This window comes from Aedes albopictus, chromosome 2 (assembly GCF_035046485.1).
Source record: "Aedes albopictus strain Foshan chromosome 2, AalbF5, whole genome shotgun sequence".
Lineage (NCBI taxonomy): Eukaryota > Metazoa > Arthropoda > Insecta > Diptera > Culicidae > Aedes > Aedes albopictus.
This window is the reverse complement of record NC_085137.1, coordinates 385,602,425-385,623,743: the sequence shown is the minus strand read 5'-3', so window position 1 is coordinate 385,623,743 and position 21,319 is coordinate 385,602,425. Positions and strand designations below refer to the sequence as shown.

Here is a 21,319-nt window from a genome sequence, read left to right as displayed (position 1 = left end):
TCAAATCTCATGGTTGAGTTGTTTCACGTGCGATTCTTTACTCGCCAAACTCACTGCCGAAAAAATCATGCATGATTTGACTCGTGATTTCACTATTTGCTTTATTTCTTGGTGTTGTTATTATTTACATCGAAGTTTTTTAGGATTGCATGTTAGACGAGAAGCATATCTAGCGTTCAGCATCATTGAATGTCATTCAAATTAATTTTAATTCGTTTTACAAGCAAACGAGATTTCGGCGCTTGACTCGTGAGAGCGAGATTTTGCATGAAAAACTCGCGCGTGAGAAAACGATTCAGAATCGCACGCGAGTTTGCTCACGCAGGAGCGGTTCATGAGTGTGCTTTGAGTGTGAGTTTACCAACACTGATAATAAGTGCTAAGGGATCTGTAAAAAAAATCGCCGGAGAATATACAGGGGATGGCCAAAATGTTTGGGATAGGCAACTTTTTTTCTCCCACAAAAAAAAAACAACATGCTGTAACTTTTCATAGAGTGCATCAAAAAATCTCAAATTTTGACTGTTTGTCTACCTATTATATGTGCATCATTGGTGCAAATTTGGGCTCGATTGATTAATTTTTCGCCAAGTTAGAACCGTTCGGGTAAAACACCATTTTTTAGATAGCTAATTTTTGAACTGTCATATCTCGGAAACCAGTGAACCGAAATGAATGAATTTTGTAACGTTTATCAACAATATATTGATACTTAATACGACGTAATAAAATGTAATATTTTCTCATAGCGAATTAAGTTATACCGGGTTGAAATTTTTACCCATATAGAGGAAAATAAGTCAAATTTACAATACCACACAAAAATTATTAAATGTGTTCATCCTTCTATCTAAATAGGCTCTAATATATCTGATTAGAGATAATTTGAGAACAGAAGTGGAAAATCTTTGGATATCAACACTAAAATTTATTGACATCGATGTAAAAAAATCACATTTTTTCGAGAAAAATACAAAGAGTGTCAATCCATGATAACTCTTTTCAACGTTTAAAAAGTATCAATGTTTTAATAGTTTATGAAGCATTTACATATTGTTAGTGTACGTTCAAAATTTCCTTCGATTCGGTTCACTGGTTTCCGAGATATGACAGCTCAAAAATGAGTTGTCTAAAAAATAGTGTTTTACCCGAACGGTTCTAACTTTGCGAAATATTAATCAATCGAGCCCAAATTTGTACCAACGATGCACATATAATAGGTTGACAAACAGTCAAAATTTGAGATTTTTTGATGCGCTCTATGAAAAGTTATAGCATGTTGAACTTTTTTGTGAGAGAAAAAAAAAGTTGCCTATCCCAAACATTTTGGCCATCCCCTGTACTCCGCTCATCGTGATCATCGACAAAGCGAAATATATTTTAAAAAAAGGGGGCCCCTCAAAACAATTTATTAAAGTGCTCCGCCTGTTAAAAGGCTGAAAACCCCTGAATCATAATGCAAACTGCGAGTATTGTATTGCGCATTTCACCCCCCCCTACGAGGTGCTGAATAAGTGCGCAGAAGACGCCGAAACGATTCGATGCAAAACGCAGTTTTATTCACGATCCCGCACTCATACTAACTGCGAAAGGGGTCCAGTGAGGTGGGAAATGCGCAATACTGATTAGATATTGAAAATTTTACCATTAAAAAATAACATAAAACTGAAATAAAATGTACATAAAATCGAAGTATGAAACCGAGCCACTTGGGCTGTGGCTTCTATGTTCGGCACTTTTCGCTATAACTCAGTCAATTTTGAACCAATTGACACTATTTTTGGAACGCGGTATAGTATAGGTATAGTAGCAGTGTACAAAACTCAAGTCAATTGGCTCTAAATTGATTGAGTTATAGTGGAAAAGAGCCCAAATAGAAGCCTACATAAAATCGAGGGTCTATATAATCGCGGGTCCACTAATTCGCGGTATACCTGTATCTACTTTCTCTTTCACATACAGGCGATTGCGTGGTTACTTCAGGACAACTGATTTGCTGTATCTTTCTCAACTTGTTTCAGCAAAGAAAAGTGAATATGAGTGGAATGAAGCAAATATAGGGTCTTGTACCATTTGGACCTATTTTGAGCATTTGCCTCTATAACCAAGTCAATTTCAAACTAAATGATTTGATTTTCTGTAAAGAATTAGATACTGTACCTATCTCACCGTTAATTAAGTTATTAGGTATTAAATTGACTTAGTTATCGCGACAAGTGCCCAAAATAGGTGCACCTGCCCAAATGGCACAAGACCCTACGGATCCATGGTTCTAACGGCAGACAATGACGTAAATCGTGAAATAATCTAGCGTGTCACCTGTGATGCGTGCCTACTATAGGCTTCTGAAATATGATTATTATTTATCATATTATTTATCATCGGTCATTTGATGGGTTCCATAAAGAACATGTGGTCATGGAAGATCAACATACATACATACATACGTGCATTTATTTGAACTGCACCAAGTTCATGATACACTGCCACACTCGTCGCTTGAATACTTCAGATGATCATGAATAATTCACAATTCACATGATCATCGGATTTATTGGTATTTTATACATGATACATTAAAATTATGTACAAAATACAAAAGACCGATGATCATGTCAAATTTTGAAGTTTTCAAGTGACGAGTGTGGCAGTGTATCATGAACTTGGTGCAGTTCAAATAAATGCATGTATGTATGTATGTGTAACTATCTTTCACATTCTCTTGGAAAAAGATTCCACTAAAAAAAAATCCGGTTACCGTCAAACGGGGTTACTTGCAACAGCGGTGTAACTTGCAACACGATGACATACATTAAATTTGAACTTTTTTCTCATATTAATGAAAGCTAGTATACCCCACCATTTCGGTTATCAAAACAAGGTGTACCAAAGATCGTTTTAGTGAAAAAATAAGTTTTGTTTCTTTGTTTATTGTTTAGTTACACTGTTAAAATGGTTTGCTCATTTTATGCCATAAAAACGAGTATGAAAATCGTGCTGTACCTCTCTCCTATGGTAAGTGCAATATGTTTGATGACCTTGCTTGCAGTTAGGGTACCTAATAGGAAGTTTAGTTGAACGATAAAAGTTTAATAAACTTATCGACTAGGTAATGTAAAAAATCGTTATCATATTCGACAACCACTATGGGGTAACTTGCAACAGTTGACACTTACAAAGTTTTCTATAATTTATTTTTATTTTACGATATTACGGATAGAAATAATCAAAATGGATCATTTAATAATTACGTACCGTGCTCATTTTTAAATGTCAGCTCAACTTTACCATTTTTTGCACGTGATTTCCAAACATTGTTAAGGACTTACATATTTTGAAAGTTTATTCATGTTTCACCTTTATGAAAGCTTAATGCAGTTCATAAACGTTCTAAAACCATCACTAACATTTATTTTAATCCTAGATGGAGTAAATTATTTCACAAGAATGCTCGAATTGACGGCTTTGATATATACAAAGTTGAATAAGTATTTATATCATGTTATTTTAGCTGAAGTAGCCACACACCACATCAAATTTAAAATTACTAGAAGATGAACCTTTTAAACAAACTACATTGAGCATTGTTGACATTTTGTAACTAGTATTGAGTAATGAGATCCACATATTTTTTATATTTGAGGGACGTATGACCTGCTGTGAAACGATTGACTCTCACTTGAAATAACTACAAACTCTTTAAAAAAAATCATATTTCAGTTGGTTAGTGTACATCTTTTCAACGCATTTTTTATGCATTACATCAAAAACTTATAATACAACCGTGAACTATAATGTTAGTGCAGTTTAATTGTAGCTAACTTAACTTCATTTCGTGTGTTGCAAGTTACCCCACAGATGGGGTAACTTGCAATAAGCATGTATTTCACACCTCCTGTTTAGGTGGCAACGTATTTTGATGAATGAAGTCCTGCATAGTATTCTACTCGTGGTAATTAGTGTACACGATGCTTTACAGTATGTTCCAAATGTTTAGATTTTCAATGCTATTGCTTCAAAGTCGAAAAGTGTTGCAAGTTACCCCATTTGACGGTACTCTCCGACCGAATTCGCATGTTTATGTTTCGTCTACTTTAGCATTTAATCAATTCTGCAACGCGCCGCCCCAGAAAAGCGGTAATTTAATTAACCTTCCCGGCGTGCTTATGTAAATATCTCACATCAAACCTCCGATCGGGCGGCGCGCGGCTCGACTTGCAGGAATCATCAGCCGGTAATTTTGCTCTCTGCGCGTCTAGCCTGGCAGCAACACCAAGCGCAGCTCAGCTCGTCTCAACAAAGGTGCCCCAAAGTCAATTTGAGTAAAGGTACCTACATAAACACGCCACACGGTTTCTGGTAAACATCGTAACCAATTTTCATCACTTGCACACTTCACACAACATCACCGCCTGCATCCCTAGCAGAGCAGCAGCAACAGCAGTAGCAGCATGGCTTTGGCGCGGCTTCGGCTTGAGTTTTCTCCACGCGTTCTAGACTAGCACACACGATCGTTCCGCGCGCGCGGAGAGTGAGAGATGCTGTGCGAAGAAAATCACCGTCATCCGCTTTTCACCTATTCTCGAGCAGACTTTTCCCTCTTTCCTGCGTAGCCTCCATCCCTGGAAGACGGCGATCATCGGTGGTGGTGGCGCAGCAGCAGTGTCCGGATCGAGTGCGATCGCATGGCGGCGGCCGTTTTCCTTCTTCTCCTGGCGACTCGACCGACCGCCGACGCGCACCTTTCCCGATCCTTGCAACTACCTCGTCGCCACCCATCTCCCATCCACACCACACCCACCCGCCGCAGCGAACCTCTTGGCTCTTTGGCACTGTAGGTACACACATGAAATAACCGACACCGATAGACTCACCGAAACCGACCGACCGACCAACCGACCGGACGATACGCGATGGGGTGATCTATATTTACGCTTTTCGCTTTTCACAGCCGCGATGGCGAGTTTTTCATCTCCGACATTTTAGCACGGCTCTTGATCGTCTGTCTGCGGTGCCGGTGCGTTCTGGTTGTTGTTGTTGTTGTTGCTGTTGGGTGCTCCTTGACCCCTCGCGACGCTTCAACGCGGTGGGCGTTTCTCCCTCGTCCACTTGCTGCGGCATAGACGATGAACGATTACCTACCTACTCGCAACTTGCCGTTATGGATGGATTATGCACTGCGGACTTTGGCAAGTCTTCATACCTACCTAGTTTGTAGGTTGGCGTTGTTGTTTGTAGATTGTATTGTGTTGAGAGGAATAAAATTTTGCCAAGGCAGAATGCGACATGAGATGATCAGAAAGAACATAGCCATACATAGACCAGCACAGCTTCCCTTATCGTTACACTTGGAGATCACCACAGCAGACGGAATCCCAAGTCGCACACGCCCTGATTGATGGACGACACTTCACCGAGGTTATCGACGTCAGGACTTATCGTGGCGCTGACCACTACTTGGTGATGGTGAAAATGCGCCAACATTTTCCCATGATTACCAACGTACGGTTCCGACGGCCACCTCGGTATAATCTGGAGCGACTGAAGCTAACGGATGTCGCCACCGTTAGAATTTTAAGGCAGCGGTAACGGACGAGGGTGAGCTCAATGTAGTGCCTCTGGAGGACAGCCACAGTACGATAAAAGCAGCCATCAACCAGCCTGTTACGGGAAGCGCAGATATGGAGAACCAAGACCAAAAAAATGACTACCTCAATAGGAAGGGTACAACGAGCCAACTCTCACGTTGGATTAAGGGTGCTATCCAGTAGCTCAAGAGAAATACTTAAATCAGCTGGTAAGGATGGTATCGGAGCTGAAATCATCAAGACCAGCCCGGAAAAGTTGACCATCTGTCTGCACCGGCTACTAGTTTAAATCTGGAAGATCGAACAGCTACCGGAGGAGTGGAAGGGAGGGATCATTTGCCTCATCCACAAGATAGAAGAAGACAATTACACCGTCTTCGACCTTGCGGCCTCTACAGACTGAACATTACTAACATTCGACAACGGACAGCACGCATAACACCCAGTGGCTCAATGGGGGCTGTCCATAAACCACGTGGTCATGAGGGGGGGGGGTCGTTTCGGCCAATGACCATTTTGTATGGACGAAAAAAAAATTGGACTAATGACCACGCGGGGGGGGGGGGGGGGGGGGTTGAGAAGTCCCAAAAAAATGACCACGTGGTTTATGGACAGCCCCATGGAGAATTTTCCGTTTGACGAAAAGTTTTCCCCGACTGGAGCGGGAATTGAACCCACACTCTGAGACTTACGAGACACCTAAACGACTGACGCCGCTAACCGCTCGGCCTCGAGGCCCTGGTGATAGGTGACTAGTAGAAGTATGAGAACATCCGAGCGATCACAATTCTGAAAGCTTAAAAAGTGATATCCCAGATCATCTTCCATCGTCTTTCATCCACAGTAAGTGAGTTAGTGGGGAGACCAGATCTTCACCATGCGGAGTTCACAAAATCCGGCCAATTTGTCTGTTTTTCGCGACGTGGATATTTTTGACCGCTGCACAAATTTATGCTGGTCTGCTTACTCTCACAAAAATTTGACGTTCGAGCAGAGCGGCACCACTCAAACTTCAACAGCTTCTGACGGAGTAAGCAGGCCAGCTTCAATTCGTGCAGAAGCTCATTGTTAGAACATTTGAAATGATGGCAGAACTGTACACCCGCCTGAAATGTGAAGCAGCAAAGGTCGGATTGATGGTGAACGCGTCGAAATCGAAGTACATGCTGAGAGGCGACACCACAAACGACAGGGTAAGGCTAGGCAACAGTGTTACAATAGACGGGGACACTTTTGAAGTGGCGCAAGACTTCATCTACCTCAGATCCATATTAACGGCTGACAATAACGATTGCCGAGGAATACGAAGGCACAACATGATTGGAAGCCAACCCTACCATGTGCTCCTCAAGGGGCTGCGCTCGAAAAAGATTCACCCACGCATCAAAATCACCTTGCACCAAGGCTGATAACACCGGTGGTTCTCTATGGGAACGAGACCTGGACTATGCTCGAGGAGTACATGCAAGCACTCGAAGTGTTCAACCGTCGGGTGCTGGAGAACGGTGTGTAGCGGCAAGTTTTATTAGTTTTATTAGAAATGTTCTTTTCCTAGTCTGTTGAAGTGGGTCTAATGGGCTGCAAAACGATGAGTCGTTAAGGAGAGCGTTCAACATAGCTCTGGTCCTCATAAATTCCTTTCTTCAACTACAGCATCATCAACGTCCACTGCTCACATGAAGGGAGACCCGATGACATGAAAGAAGCGTCCTTTGCGTAGTTAGAGCAAACATACGATGGTTGCTCGCCGCGTAACGTGAAAATTGTTGTCAGCGACATGAACGCGCAGGTAGAAAGGGAGGAAATGTACAGACCGGTGATCGGGCGAAACAGCCTACGCGCCGCATCGAATGATATCGGCCAGCGATGCGTAAACTTTGCAGCCTCCCGTGGTATGGTAGTCCGAAACACCTTCTTCCCCCGTAAAAACCACATGGAGATCACCCGACCATCGAACAGAAAACCCAATCGACCACGTTCTAATCGACGGTAAATTACTCTCGGATATAATCAATGTCCGCACATACCGCAGTGCGAATATAGATTCGGATCACTACTTAGTCGCTGTATGCAAGCGCTCAAAACTTTCGACAGTTATCACCACGCGTCGAAGTCGAACGCCGCGGCTCAGAATCTAGAAGCTGCGTAACGTAGAAGTGGCTCAAGACTACGCGCAGTAGCTAGCAGTGGCACTACCAACGGAAGAGCAGCTTGGCGCAGCTGCACTTGAAGATGGCTGAAGGGACATCCGATCCGCCATAGGTAGTACATCGGCTACAGCACTAGGCTTCGCGACTCCGAATCACAGAAACGACTGATACGACGGCGAATGCGAACATGAGCATGAGCATGAGCATGATTGACCGCCCGCGGTTGCTCCTCTGTTATTGCAAGGACAACTGCATTTACACAAAGAACCAACAGATGATGCTTGGGATTAGCTTTCTCTTCATTGTGTAAATGCTGGAGTTCCAATACTTTTCAATAAGCAATACCAGCACCGGCCGCGTCCGAATGCAGGTCAATTGAGGATAGGGAAGGAAGTGATGACGTGATTCTCGCTTAGGCCAATAACCGAGGAATTCTCTGCGAGAAATCACTAGAAGTTTGGACAGGGGAAATGGAGATGTGTTGAGGATTTTGTCGTGGTAAACGAGTGTAATGTTTTGATTCGCGATTAATAATGCGCTCGCGAAGAAATACCCTTCTAAACCTTGGACGACGAACGCGATCTATTGTGCCTCCAAACCCACCCTACATAAGTTATTCATTCGCAACATAGGAGAACACAATGCTAAACACCGACGCATCTGTAGTTTGCGTTTCCGCGCGAGACAATGCTGAACGCGATCAATTCACAAGTATTAACAAAATAACACGTGATAAATAAATCAGAAAGATCTTACCGCATGGTTCGTCGTCTATCTTTTACCGACCCTCTCTTTTTCCAGAAATTCATGCAACCTTTATTTGAGTCAAAACATTTATTCATTTGGACTAAAATATTACAAATGTCGACACCGAAGATGACGAACCATTCAAATTTTTGTGTTCATGCAAAAAATTAAAGGAAATTATTTATTATCAACTAAATGTGCATTTGGAACTAGCGCCGACACATGACGTGACGAACTTTTCAATATTTGTTAGATAAATACACAAAAACCAGAGCTGCAGCATCTTCCACTAACTGGCCTCGAAATTACACTGAACTGCTACAACAACACACGGGTACGACGATGTGCACATCCAAATTGTCGACGACAACGCGGCCGATCCGAATGAAAAAAAGCGGCACTTCCTTTGCCTCCAAAAACACACTAACCGCCTCGTACGAAGATGAGTACGCACACAGGACGACGACGCGATGCAACGACGAACCAAGACGGACTCTCATGCAACCTTTACTATTGAGTCAAAACATTTATTCGTTTTGACTGAAATATTACAAATATCGACACCGAAGATGACAAACCATTCAAATTTTTGTGTAAATGCAAAAAATGAAAGAAACATATTTACATATTATCAACTGAATGTGCATTGGGTACTAACGCCGACACATGACGTGACGGACTTTTCAATATTTGTTAGATAAATACACAAAAACCAGAGCAGAATTGTATAAATCCTTTAGCATTTATTATTATTATTATTATTATTATTATTATTATTATTATTATTATTATTATTATTATTATTATTATTATTATGATAAAATGGAAAAAGCTCACCAATAAACATCCTTCAAAGTGTCCAGTGCGTATGTGCTACAGCATCTTCAACTAACTGGCCTCTTCTCCGAAATCACACTGAACCGCTACAATTACACACGGGTACGACGTTGTGGACATTCAAATTGACGACGACGACGACACTCTGATACGACGGCGAATGCGAACAGTTGAAAAACGAGAAGAATGTAGCATGGGCGAGAATGCTGCAACACCGTACGAGAGCGAATGAGGCACGTTACAAACAGGCGCGGAACAGGCAGAACTCAGTCTTCCGGAAAAAGAAGCGCAAGCAGTAAGAACGAGATCGCGAAGCGATGGAAGAGCTGAACTGCGCTAGAGACACACAAAAGTTCTACGAGATACTGAACCGTTCGCGCAGAGGCTTTGTGCCACAAGCCGACATGTGCCGAGATAATCACGGGAATATTCTCACGAGCGAGCGTGAGGTGGTCGAGAGGTGGCGGCAGCATTACGATGAGCACCTCAATGGCGACGTTGCAAGTACCGAAGGTGGCGTGGTAACAGATCTTGGAGTATGTGCACAGTACGAAAGACTTCCGGCCCCTGACCTCCAAGAGATTGAGGAGGAGGTTGGCCGGATGAAAAACAGGGTTGTTACGAGAAGCGTGGGAAAAAATCCGCGCCAAATCCCCGCGAGACAAATTTGAATCCGCGCCAAATCTACGCGTTTGTGAAATTGAATGCGCGTAGATCCGCAAGAGTGCGAAAGTAAAGTTTCATTACGTATATATAAAATATAGAATTTGAATAGTCTACAATAGTGTATAAAGAAAAGGCACTTTCAACTTGAATGGACTATAAGAGTGCTGGGTGGGAGCTGAACTGTTGATTCGTGAATTAACGCAGCTCATTATAAATGTTCTAAGCTTTCTACAGTTTGAAGACGTTTTGTCATAACTCTATTTCATGTTTTTCTTTCAGCAATATTTAGTAAAATTTTAGTAAAATCGCTGTAGTAATCTACAGAGCGTTCTTGGAGAAATCGGTCAGTCCGTGGTTCAGGGAAATATGCCACAAGTTTGTGAAAAAAATGTGTGAATTTTTAGTAAAGAAAACATTGGAAAACTTAAAAAAAAATCATGGAGGTATCTCTAAAAAAAATCCTTAAAAACCTGAATGAAACGGAAAGAATTTCTGATGTTTTTGTATGCAGAACCTAAAGCAAATTTTTCGAAGAATTCTTAAAATAATGCGCTTGAATTTGAGGAGGATATTGTGAGGCTAATTCTTAGAAATTAATTTTGAGATTTTTTTTTGTAATATCTGGAGAATCCCAGTGAGACTTACTAGAAAGAAACTTAAACTTTCGATAAATATTCTCCAGGGAGAATACTTTAGAGCCCGTACATGAACTATGTAGACTCCTAGGGGGCGGAGGGTGGTTTGGTCAATATCTAAGCTTCATATTTATTTCGAAAATTTTGTATGGACAAAGTCTATGAGGGTAGTTTTGAAATGGTCAAAATTGAGTCTACGTAGTTCATGGATAGCGTTTTAAGAGAAAACTGAAAAAATCCAAGAGGAACACATGGGGAGATGCCTGTACAAATAAAAAATACCTTCCTCCGCAGTTATACTATTAAAAAATCCCTACAGCAATTATTGGATTAAACTCTGGGAAAATTCCTGAAAGACAATGTTGAATTTTTTTTGAAAATTTTCTTGGTGGTTTAAAATTCCTTTAGGTTTTTTTTTTTATGATTCCAGGTATTTCTCCAGTTATTTATTCATGAATTCCTTCAAAAATTCCCCAGAGTTATTCTCCAAAGTTTTCACCATTAATTCTCATAGGGATTTACATGCATTTTTTAAAATTTCCTTCATGGTGCCTCGACAGTTTTTCTGAAATGATCTAAGGATTTCTATTAAAAATGGCGGTGGATCACTCTGAAAATTTCTATGATAAATCTATTCTAGTGGCTTCCGATTGATGGATTACTCCAGCCATGGATTCCTAATATTTGTAATGAATTTCCTAGAATCAAATTTTATTTTTTATTTGAGAAACTTGTACTAAAAAGATCAATCGTACCATATCCATGCGCGTAACTACAGCGCATTTGTCTCCTCAGTTCCAATGCCATGTGCGCTTGTTATACACTACAGCCAGCGTACACGACTTTAGAACTATGTAATAATTATTATAGTTTTGTCAGAAACCCTTTCGACAATTTTTTTTCTTTCGAAAGTTTTTACAGGATTTTTTATAGAAAATTTCCAGGCATTACAAAACGAGAACTTTCAAAGCTTTCACCCAAAAAAAACAAGATAAAAGTTCATTCACAAAGATCTTAGGAACAATATCAGAAAAGATCCTAAGAGGAATTCCGGAGATACACCCTGAAGAAGATCCTTGATGATTTTCTGGATTTTGTTATAGAATTTCTAAGAAGTATTTGGGATAGAGCTCAAAGTTTAGTTCATCCCTGTAAATCCAATAGATATTATATGTTATTGTCTTATGATCATTTATAAAGGTGACAAAGTGCTAGCGTGTTTTACTTAAATATGTTGTAAAAACTAAGTATGGGATGGGATTCGTGGTTGGTAGATAAAAAGAAGGCAATCTCACACGAAAAAACTATGATGCAAATTAGACTAACATCATGTTCAAAATTCAACCAAATTTGCATGACGGAACAGCAAAACCAATTCCGCGCCAAATCCGCGCGAGGGCCGCATTCTAGGGGCAAATCCGCGCCAAATCCGCGAAAATCGCGAAATCCGCGAAATTCGCGAAAACCGCGCTGTTGTAACAACCCTGGAAAAACAACAAAGCCGCTGGAGCAGATCAACTACCAAGCGAGCTTCTAAAATACGGTGGAGAAGCACTGGTGAGAGCACTACATTGGGTCATTACCAAGATTTGGGAGGAGGAAGTATTATCGGAGGAATGGATGGAAGGTATCGTGTGTCCCATCTACAAAAAGGGCGACAAGTTGGATTGCGGGAACTACCGCGCGGTCACACTACTGAGCGCTGCCTACAAGATACTCTCTCAAATTTTATGTCGCCGTCTATCACCGATTGCAAGAGAGTTTGTGGGGTAATATCTGGCTGGATTCATGGGTGAACGTGCTAAAACGGACCAGATGTTCGCCATCCGCCAGGTATTGCAGGAATGCCGCGAATACATCGTGCCCACACATCACTTGTTCATCGATTTCAAATCGGCGTATGATACAATCGATCGAGAACAGCTATGGCAGATTACGCCCGAATACGGATTCCCGGATAAACTGATACGATTGATCAAGGCGGCGATGGATCGAGTAATGTGCGTAGTTCGAGTACCAGGGACACTCTCGAGTCCCTTCAAATCTCGCAGAAGGTTACGGCAAGGTCTTTCGTGCTTGCTGTTCAACATTGCGTTAGAAGGTGTATAATAAGGAGAGCGGGGATAAACACGAGTGGGACGATTTTCACGAAGTCCGTTCACTTGGTTTCGCTGATGATATTGATATTATAGCTCGCAAATTTGAGACGATGGCGGAAACGTACATCCGACTAAAGAGTGAAGCCAGGCGAATCGGACTAGTCATTAATGCGTCGAAGACAAAGTACATGATGGCAAAGGGCTCCAGGGAGGAATCACCGCGCCCGCCACCTCGAATTCATATCGACGGTGATGAAATCGAGGCGGTTGAAGAATTCGTGTACTTGGGCTCACTGGTGACCGCCGACAACGACACCAGCAGAGAAATTCAGAGGCGCATTGTGGCAGGAAATCGTGCTTATTTAGGACTCCGCAGAACTCTACGATCGAATAAAGTTCACCGTAACACGAAGTTAACCGTCTACAAAACGCTGATTAGATCGGTCGTCCTCTATGGGCACGAAACATGGACCCTACGTGCAGAGGACCAACGCGCCCTTGGAGTTTTCGAACGGAAGGTGTTGCGTACCATCTACGGCGGAGTGCAGATGGAAGACGGGACTTGGAGAAGGCGAATGAATTACGAGCTGCATCAGCTGCTAAGAGAACCAACCATGTCCATACCGCGAAAATCGGGAGGCTACGGTGGGCGGGTCACGTCATCAGGATGTCGGATAGCAACCCGACTAAAATGGTTCTCGAGAGTCATCCGACCGATACAGGAAGACGTGGAGCGCAACGAGCTAGGTGGGTCGACCAAGTGGAGGACGATCTGCGGACCCTACACAGAGTGCAGAACTGGAGACAAACAGCCATGGACCGAGTGGAATGGAGACGGCTACTATGTACAGCAGAGGCCACCCCGGCCTTAGCCTGATCGGTAAGTAAGTAAAGTGGTTGTTTCTGGGTGAATCCGAATTGTGAGATTCGGGGAAAGATACTTTGCTTGGGGTCTGGGCAAACTTTCAAAGAAGTTGTGGAAATTCTTGTGGGATCCTGGTAGAGATGTTCGGATTACGCGGTTGCCGAAATTTTACTGAATCGAGATGATAAATCTACTACTTTATGATTTTGTGATGAGGTTTCCCTCGGAGCTCCTTCTGGGATTCCTGTAGGACTTCCTTCAGGAACTCATCCAGGCATTCCTCCTGTGATTCCTTCAAGAGTTTCTCTCTTGGTTTTTACAGTAATTTCTTCCAGGATTTCTCAGGAAGGTCTTCATAAGATTCTTCGAAAAAACAATCTTGGTTCCTCTAGAAGTTCCCTCTGGGATTCTTCCAGGAGTTTTTTCCTGAGATTTCTAAAAAGATTTCATCTAGGACTCCTTCAGAGGGTATTTCTGGGATACCGATATTCCTCCAGGAATTTGTTCCGAGATTCCTCAGGGAGCTGTTTCTGAGATTCTTCCAGAAGTTTATTCTGCGATTCCTAATGTGGCTCTAGGATTCCCTTCAGATATTTCTCCAAGGATTCCTTTTGAAATTTCTCCAAAAAATCCTTCTGAAATACTTCCGGAAGAATTTTCGGGAATTTCTTCCAGGAATTTCGTTCCGGGATTCCTCCATGAATTCATTTCGAGGTTCCTCCAGGTATTCGTACTGAGATTCATCAAGTAATTAAAGCAAGTTATTAAAGTTCTAATACTTCTTCTTCTTCTTGGCGTAACGTCCTCACTGGGACAAAGCCTGCTTCTCAGCTTAGTGTTCTATGAGCACTTCCACAGTTATTAACTGAGAGCTTCCTCTGCCAATGACCATTTTGCATGTGTATATCGTGTGGCAGGCACGAAGATACTTTATGCCCAAGGAAGTCAAGGAAATTTCCTTTACGAAAAGATCCTGGACCGACCGAGAATCGAACCCGTCACCCTCAGCATGGTCAAAAGTTCTAATAATGTACTACTAATACTATATTTTATGATGGTTATAAGTTTGAGATTCTATAATGTATCAATCCGCTTAAAAGTGTGATGTTTCATCGAACCTTAAATGTGTAAAATGCCAAAGGCCTTATATTTTAAGATTTTGTCGATGATTTATTTAGAACTAACTAATTACTCTTGGTACCTAATTTTTCGACAGGAACTGCTGGCAACTACAAGGATGACACCACAAAATTTTTGATTCGATATTTGCAGTTTTTGATGAGATATTCAGATAATATTTTGAACCAATCTAACCCTTCACTGGGTCATCATTGTCTCCCCCAACGACGGTACTACTAGACAGAGAAATTGCTCCTCATTCCGAAAGTTACGACGGTGAATTGCATGGCAGCAATCATCGAATTCGTCCTATTCGAAAACAAAGCAGGCACGGCACTGATTGATTCTATTATGTTTGTTACCATGCCTATCCACGTCTTCAAAAAAAAAAAAAAAAATACAAACATAAAAAACAAAATTAACAGTGCTTTAATTCTTCGTTAAAAGTAGGAAGAAAGTGGGAGTACTTAGCTGATAAGATGGAACAGTCTCCCTACATGGAATATGAAAAAAATCAATCCCGTTCATCAATTTACAGATTTTACGAAGTCATAAAGTCAACATTGCTTTGAATTTATTGCAGTTTCTGAAATTCTCCACAAATCGGTTTAAGCGAAAGTGTAACAAACATACAAGATCGTGAATTATAACACCCTAATTCCACTCCACAGTGATGACAACAGTCTCAATAATAGTAGATTACTAGATCAAATAAATTGTAAAAACAAAAGAGTTTAATCTTACTTTCAGTCTATTCGCCAGTCGCGATGAATCATCCATTCACCGTCGCTCATCAGTCTCCAGAGTAGCAGCGCTGCACATAATTCTGCTTCACAGTTAAGAGCTGGCAGTTTTCCACACGTTGTCAGTTTTTCCGCCGCTGCAGCCTCGCTCGCGTTCACCTTTCCAAACTTAACGCACCCCAATCTTCTCACTCTTCCTCTTGATCTTCTTGCTTCTTCTTGTTCTTCTTCGTTTTCTGTTTCTGCTTCCACCTCGCGGACACGCAACGATTCTAACGACTTCTGCTCTATGACGATGACGACGGGGGTATCCCCACCATCGCCGTCAGCCGGTCGGTTTCAATCTCGCACACCCACCAGCCCTGGTGAATCCACACCGCGCGCTATCGCTCTAGATTCTGGCAGGGAGCAGCCAGCATGCAACTCTTCTAGACCTCATGAAATGTGTCTGATCGTTCGCGATATGTGTCTCCCGTGTGCCCGTTCCGCGTCCGTCGTCGTCGTCGTCGACGTTGTTAATGATGACGACGGCGGAGATGATGATCTCTCTCCACCTCGCCGCACCCCGGGCTGTGTGTCTGTCCGACGACACTACTGTGCCGATTATTCAACTCTAGAGCAGCAGCAGCAGCAACAGCAGCAAGATTTATAATTTGTGTACCCTCTTCTTGGGGCTGCTGCTGGTGGAAAACTGTTTCGCATTCACTCGCGCTCACTGACTCATTTCACGGTTACTTTCCGAGTTGACTTTTCCTTGATTCGACTTCGTCGCTTCACCTTCGATGCTTCTTCACTCTCTCGCCGTCTCGCCGACAAAATACGGTGTGTCTCGCTGCCGCGGTCGAGAGAGGTGAACACACTTCTTAGAACACTTTGAAGCCACTTTCTACAAATTGACTAAATTTATTTCGGTGATGTTTGGTACGGTACGGCATTCACTTTTGCACAAACTTGACTCTAGCCCGTCCAATCGGTCACATTTTCACACATCTGGTTAGTGTTTTTCCTCCCCCGGTTGAACCAAAAGACTCGTCAGTACTATAGTGTAGTGCACTAGATTCTCCGGGTCGACGGGACGACGATCGCAATTGAGCACACTTTTTGTCATTCAAAATTTGAGTACCGTGTCATAAAAACTTATATAATGACGAAATTGGTCGTCGGTTTCCATCGTAACCCTCCCGGTTCTTCTGTTTTTCTTCGCCGCGACCGAGAGTAGGTGGCAGATGCTGTAGAACAATCGGGGAGGAGCACTACAGTCTAGATAGGCGTTGGGCCACAAGACTCTGCTCACGTTCGTTACACTTCTCGGGGATGTAGGCAGTGACGAACGATCCTCCTCACAAACACGCGCAACAACCCACTTCTTCGTTCTCTAAACGCACCTTGGCATACGCACACACTGCGGCTCTTCTTACTCTTCCGCTTTTCCGAGCAGTCAGGACCTTTCCTCTCCCCTCGGGGACTTCGGGATGGCAAATTATCAACGATCGATCGGTCTCAATTCGGCCAAGACTTCAACACTTCTCGCACTGGGAAATTCAAACTCGCTACGAGGGCTGAAAACCTCTCACACTCGCCGTGGTTCACTACAGACTGAAGAAGGCACCGATGAGCAGTCCTCTGCAAACTCGCGAAAAGCCGAGTACCTCGAGAACAACTCAGAAATCGAGGAAAATCTCCCGTGTGCACCGAAAAACCGCACAACTTGACAAATCTTTCTCGCAGAATCTCACGCAAATGTATGACTTTTCCTCCTTCAGAAAAAAACGACCAAAAACTCTAGACTAACAGCTCTCCACTAAAAAACCCCAAGTCGTCGAGGCTAAGGGACCGGACCCGTCTTGGGAAAACTGCGTTTTCACTTGCGATCACTCTGGCGGACGAGTCTAGACTAACAACGGCGGTTCACGCTGCTAACCTCAAGAGTGAACGCGCGCGCGGCGTGAGGCACCCAACCCAACCGACGGTGACGGCGACGCCAACGACGCGACGTCCGTCAGCGGTCGACGTCGTCGGTTTCCCATCCAACGCGGATGCCCCCAGCTGAGGGTATGCGTTATATCGGATGATTTCGGACACCTGACTAAAATATTTGAAAATTAAAATTTAATTGCAATTGAAACTATTGCTAATTTAGAGAAAACTTTCCGTTTTACGGTAGAACGAAAATCTACCGCAGCTGTCAGACTACTGATTTTCACTGAAGTATCATCGATCTACCCTAGCGAGCCGTTGCGATGCCTTGGATAGCCTTGGATACGACGCCGATGATCATTGTTTGTTGTTGGTTTTCAGTTCAATTCACCTTGCAAGCATGCTTTGATTTGGCCTTCAGTTTCAATGATAGGATGATTTTCAAGCCTGCGGTAGGACTTTGACAGCTGCGGTAGAACTCGGCGGCTACCGCAGAGTGGAAATTTTTCTAAAAATCCGCAATATTGTTACATAATCATAATTTACAACAGGTTTACCCAAAAAGTATTGTAAATTTTACAACCAGTTCACTTTCAAATGCATTGTTTATTATCATCAAATTAATGACGATTTCAAATTTAAACGTAGGGCTTGCTATTCTTTTAATGTTGGATGAATATTGTAAATTAAAAGAAATGGAGGCTGTAAATTAACAACTAGAAATGGCCTTAGAAGCATTGTAAACAATACTTGAGAACGCCCTAAATCCTCCGAATGAAGCACTTGTCTCTGATCTCGGAACAAAGTTTTTGCGAAAAATCAATGTTTAAAAAGTTATCAAAAAAAACTTTTTTTTGGGTATCACCCTAGTTTTTTTTCTTCAAAAAATAATATCTTGGAAACCATAAGAGATAGCATTATAGTTTCTTCGGCAAAGTTGTTCAGAATTAATTGCTAAAAAGTTGATATTGCAATCTTTAGAAGCATTTGGACCACTCTAATTTCGCATTATTGAAAAAAAAAATATTCAAAAAATATAGAGAAACTTTCCCGAAGACAGCATGTAACTGTGATTTTTTCCCACCTCAATACGGCCCGCGGACCGTTGTGCATTGTGTGCACGGCCTGCCACGAAGCCAACGGCCCCTTCGTGGTTCTCTGCTGAATATTGTTTTAGATTGCCTGCCGTGTTTTATTCGCTTATTACATCCATATCTATGTACATCCATCTGGTATAGTTCATATGACACCACCAAATAACCAGATGCCGTCCTCAAGTTTACCACCGACTATTGTTCGCAGCAAATGACGTCACAAATTCTCCAACAACATCAACCTTTTCACCACATAGCACTACGGCACCACTGCAGTGCCACGGCCGGACCAACGTTGACCACCATCATTCATGTAGGTACTTGGTCTTGGTGATGCTAATCGTTAGTTCAATCCTCGTAGCAACCTAGCACGAAAAAACAATCAGAAAATCGGAACAAAAACATGTACACTCAGCCAAATAACCTTAAGATTTCCATAAGGCTCAACTTATGAAACGGCCTTTAAATAATTCATAATGATTCGGATGAACTTCATAATGTCACGCTATGACTTAAAATCGCCTCACAGCTTGGCTTTTATTCATGTTTAGCAACATGGTATTCTCAAGCGTCGGTAGCCGTGTGGATAAAACACGGGCTCGGTGATCCCGACGTTCATGGATCGAATCCAATCTGCATCATTTTAAGATTTTTTTTGTTCTTTTCATAAGTCTATCTTATGAAATTTGTCATAACAAGCACGATCAATTTTCATAAGGTATTCTTATGGCATCCATAAGAATTAGTTATAGCAAATTTTCATAAGGTATTTCGATGAATTTCGCTAGTTTTTTTCGCTGAGTGTATGGTTGTTCGTTGACCACAGAACTGATATCACGGATGATTATGGTGCGAGAGTATTCAAAATAATACGAAAATAGTAAAAATTACAAGTCAAACACATACATTTTTCAAATGAATTTATTTAGAATACAAAGCGCAAAAGAAAATGCATTTTTTGTGTTAAGATGATTATACAGGTATGTTCCGTTTTTATCACTATCCTTTTTTGTCACTATCTGATTTCGACAACATATCATTCCGTTTTTGTCAACACTCAAAGTTTGATCAATTTTTTTCCTCGAATGCTAGTTTTTTTTTAATTTAACACTAATCCTGAGATAATCTATAAATGAATTAGAATTACCTACCCATGACGGCATTAAATACTAAAGAAACCCAGCAACGGTCGGACTATCGGGACTTCAAAAAAAAAACATCCCGGATGATCCGTTTTTTTTTTCATTTCATAGGCTTATTGTGTTAGGAAACTAACTTTGGTATTCCTTCCGGGGATTCCTCCAGGAAGTCCATCTGAATATTCCTTCAGGAGCTTCCTTCCGGAGATTCTTACGGAGTATTTATCCGGGATTTCATCTTTCGATTACTTTTAAAATGCAAACTTCCTCCAGTTACCCTTGCTAGGGATTCCACCTTGTATGTCTTCTGTGAATTCCTCTTGATTCCTTAATGGATTCCTTCCGGGAGTTTCTCTAGGAAATACTCCAGAGGTTCCTTTAAAGAGTTTAGTCTGCTATGAATTCGTTCTTTTAGGGAACAGAAGCTTAGTTCGGGAAACAGTAATTCGATCTGGGGATTTTACCAGGAACATTTGAAGGATTCTTAGAAGAACTCCTGAAGCTATCCCATCAATCCTTAAGGTTTCCCACGAGGAACTTTTGGAGGATTTTTTGTGAGAACTTCTGCAGAATTCTCACAAGATCCTCCCTGAGAATTTTCAGGAGAAACTTCTGGAGGATTTGCAGAAGAAACTCCTGGAGGATGCCCAGAAGGAACTGCACTAAGAATCACAGAAAGATTTCCTGCAGAAATACCAGAAGAATCCAAGAACAAACTCCTGATGAAAAACCCAGAAAAACTTTTGGTACAATCTCAGAAGAAAGTTCTGGGGGAACTCTAGAGGAAACTCCTTGAGTAGTATCAGAAAGAGTTTTTGGAGGGATTTCAAAGATTAATCTTGGAAGAATTCCCGTAGGAAATTTTGAAAAGTCGGTACTACTATAGGAATTGCGAAAGAAAAGTCTTGGTAATTCTCAAAAGCAACTCTTGAATTTCAAGAGGATGTCTTGGTCAAAACCTAGAATGATTTTCTCAATGAATTCCTGGTGAAATTCCCGAAAGAATCCCCGAAGAAACTTCAAAAGAAATTGAAAAAAAGACATCTGATCCGAGAAGGAACTCCTTAAGAAATCCTAGGGATCAGAATTTTTTTCCTAGAAAAATCTCTTCGAACTCCAAAAGATAACCAAGCAGTACGAGATAACATAGAGGAATTCCAGAAGGAACTTCTTTGGGAATCCTAAGTTCTGAGGAAGTTGCAAGTGATTGCATAGACAGAATTCCTAAAATTCCTTGAGATTTCCTAAAAGTATCCCAGGGCCCCTATAGCACAGCTGTAAGGGCGCGGGTGTGCAGCATAACCATACTGAGAGTGACGGGTTCGACTCCCAGTCGGTCCATGAACTTTTCCTAAAGGTAATTTCCTTGATTATCTTGGGCAAAGAGTATCTTCATGCCTGCCACACGTTATACACATACCAATGGATCATTCCCAAGTGCCCAAAGTGCCCAAAGAACACTTGGAGTTGAAGTGCGGCAGGCCAAGTTCCAGTGGGGACGTAGAGTCATAAAGAAGAAGAAGAAGAAGAAGAAGAAGAAGAAGAAGAAGAAGAAGAAGAAGAATAGCCGTTTCAATCGCTTCTTGTCTTTCTTCAACATTTAAACTGCAAACGAACAGTAACGATTAACAATGCAAAGCGAATATCGCATCACATCACAACAATTATGGGGTTAGGTATGTGTTCGTCCATGACAGCCCGTTTGTTGTTTCTCTCGACA

The 21,319-nt window shown here is 41.9% G+C and overlaps 1 protein-coding gene across 4 annotated transcripts in view; it reads right to left on the bottom strand.

Annotated features, from left to right (window-relative positions):
• Nucleotides 1–17,353, bottom strand: part of LOC109400749 (protein vein) — a 261,304-nt gene extending 243,951 nt beyond the window's left edge. For all 4 annotated transcript variants that reach the window (XR_009997937.1, XR_009997936.1, XM_062853151.1 and 1 more), the window contains exon 1: nucleotides 15,451–17,353. The gene's annotated coding sequence lies outside the window, so the exon portion shown is untranslated. The remainder of the gene's footprint in view (nucleotides 1–15,450) is intronic.
• Nucleotides 17,354–21,319: the final 3,966 nt, after the last annotated feature.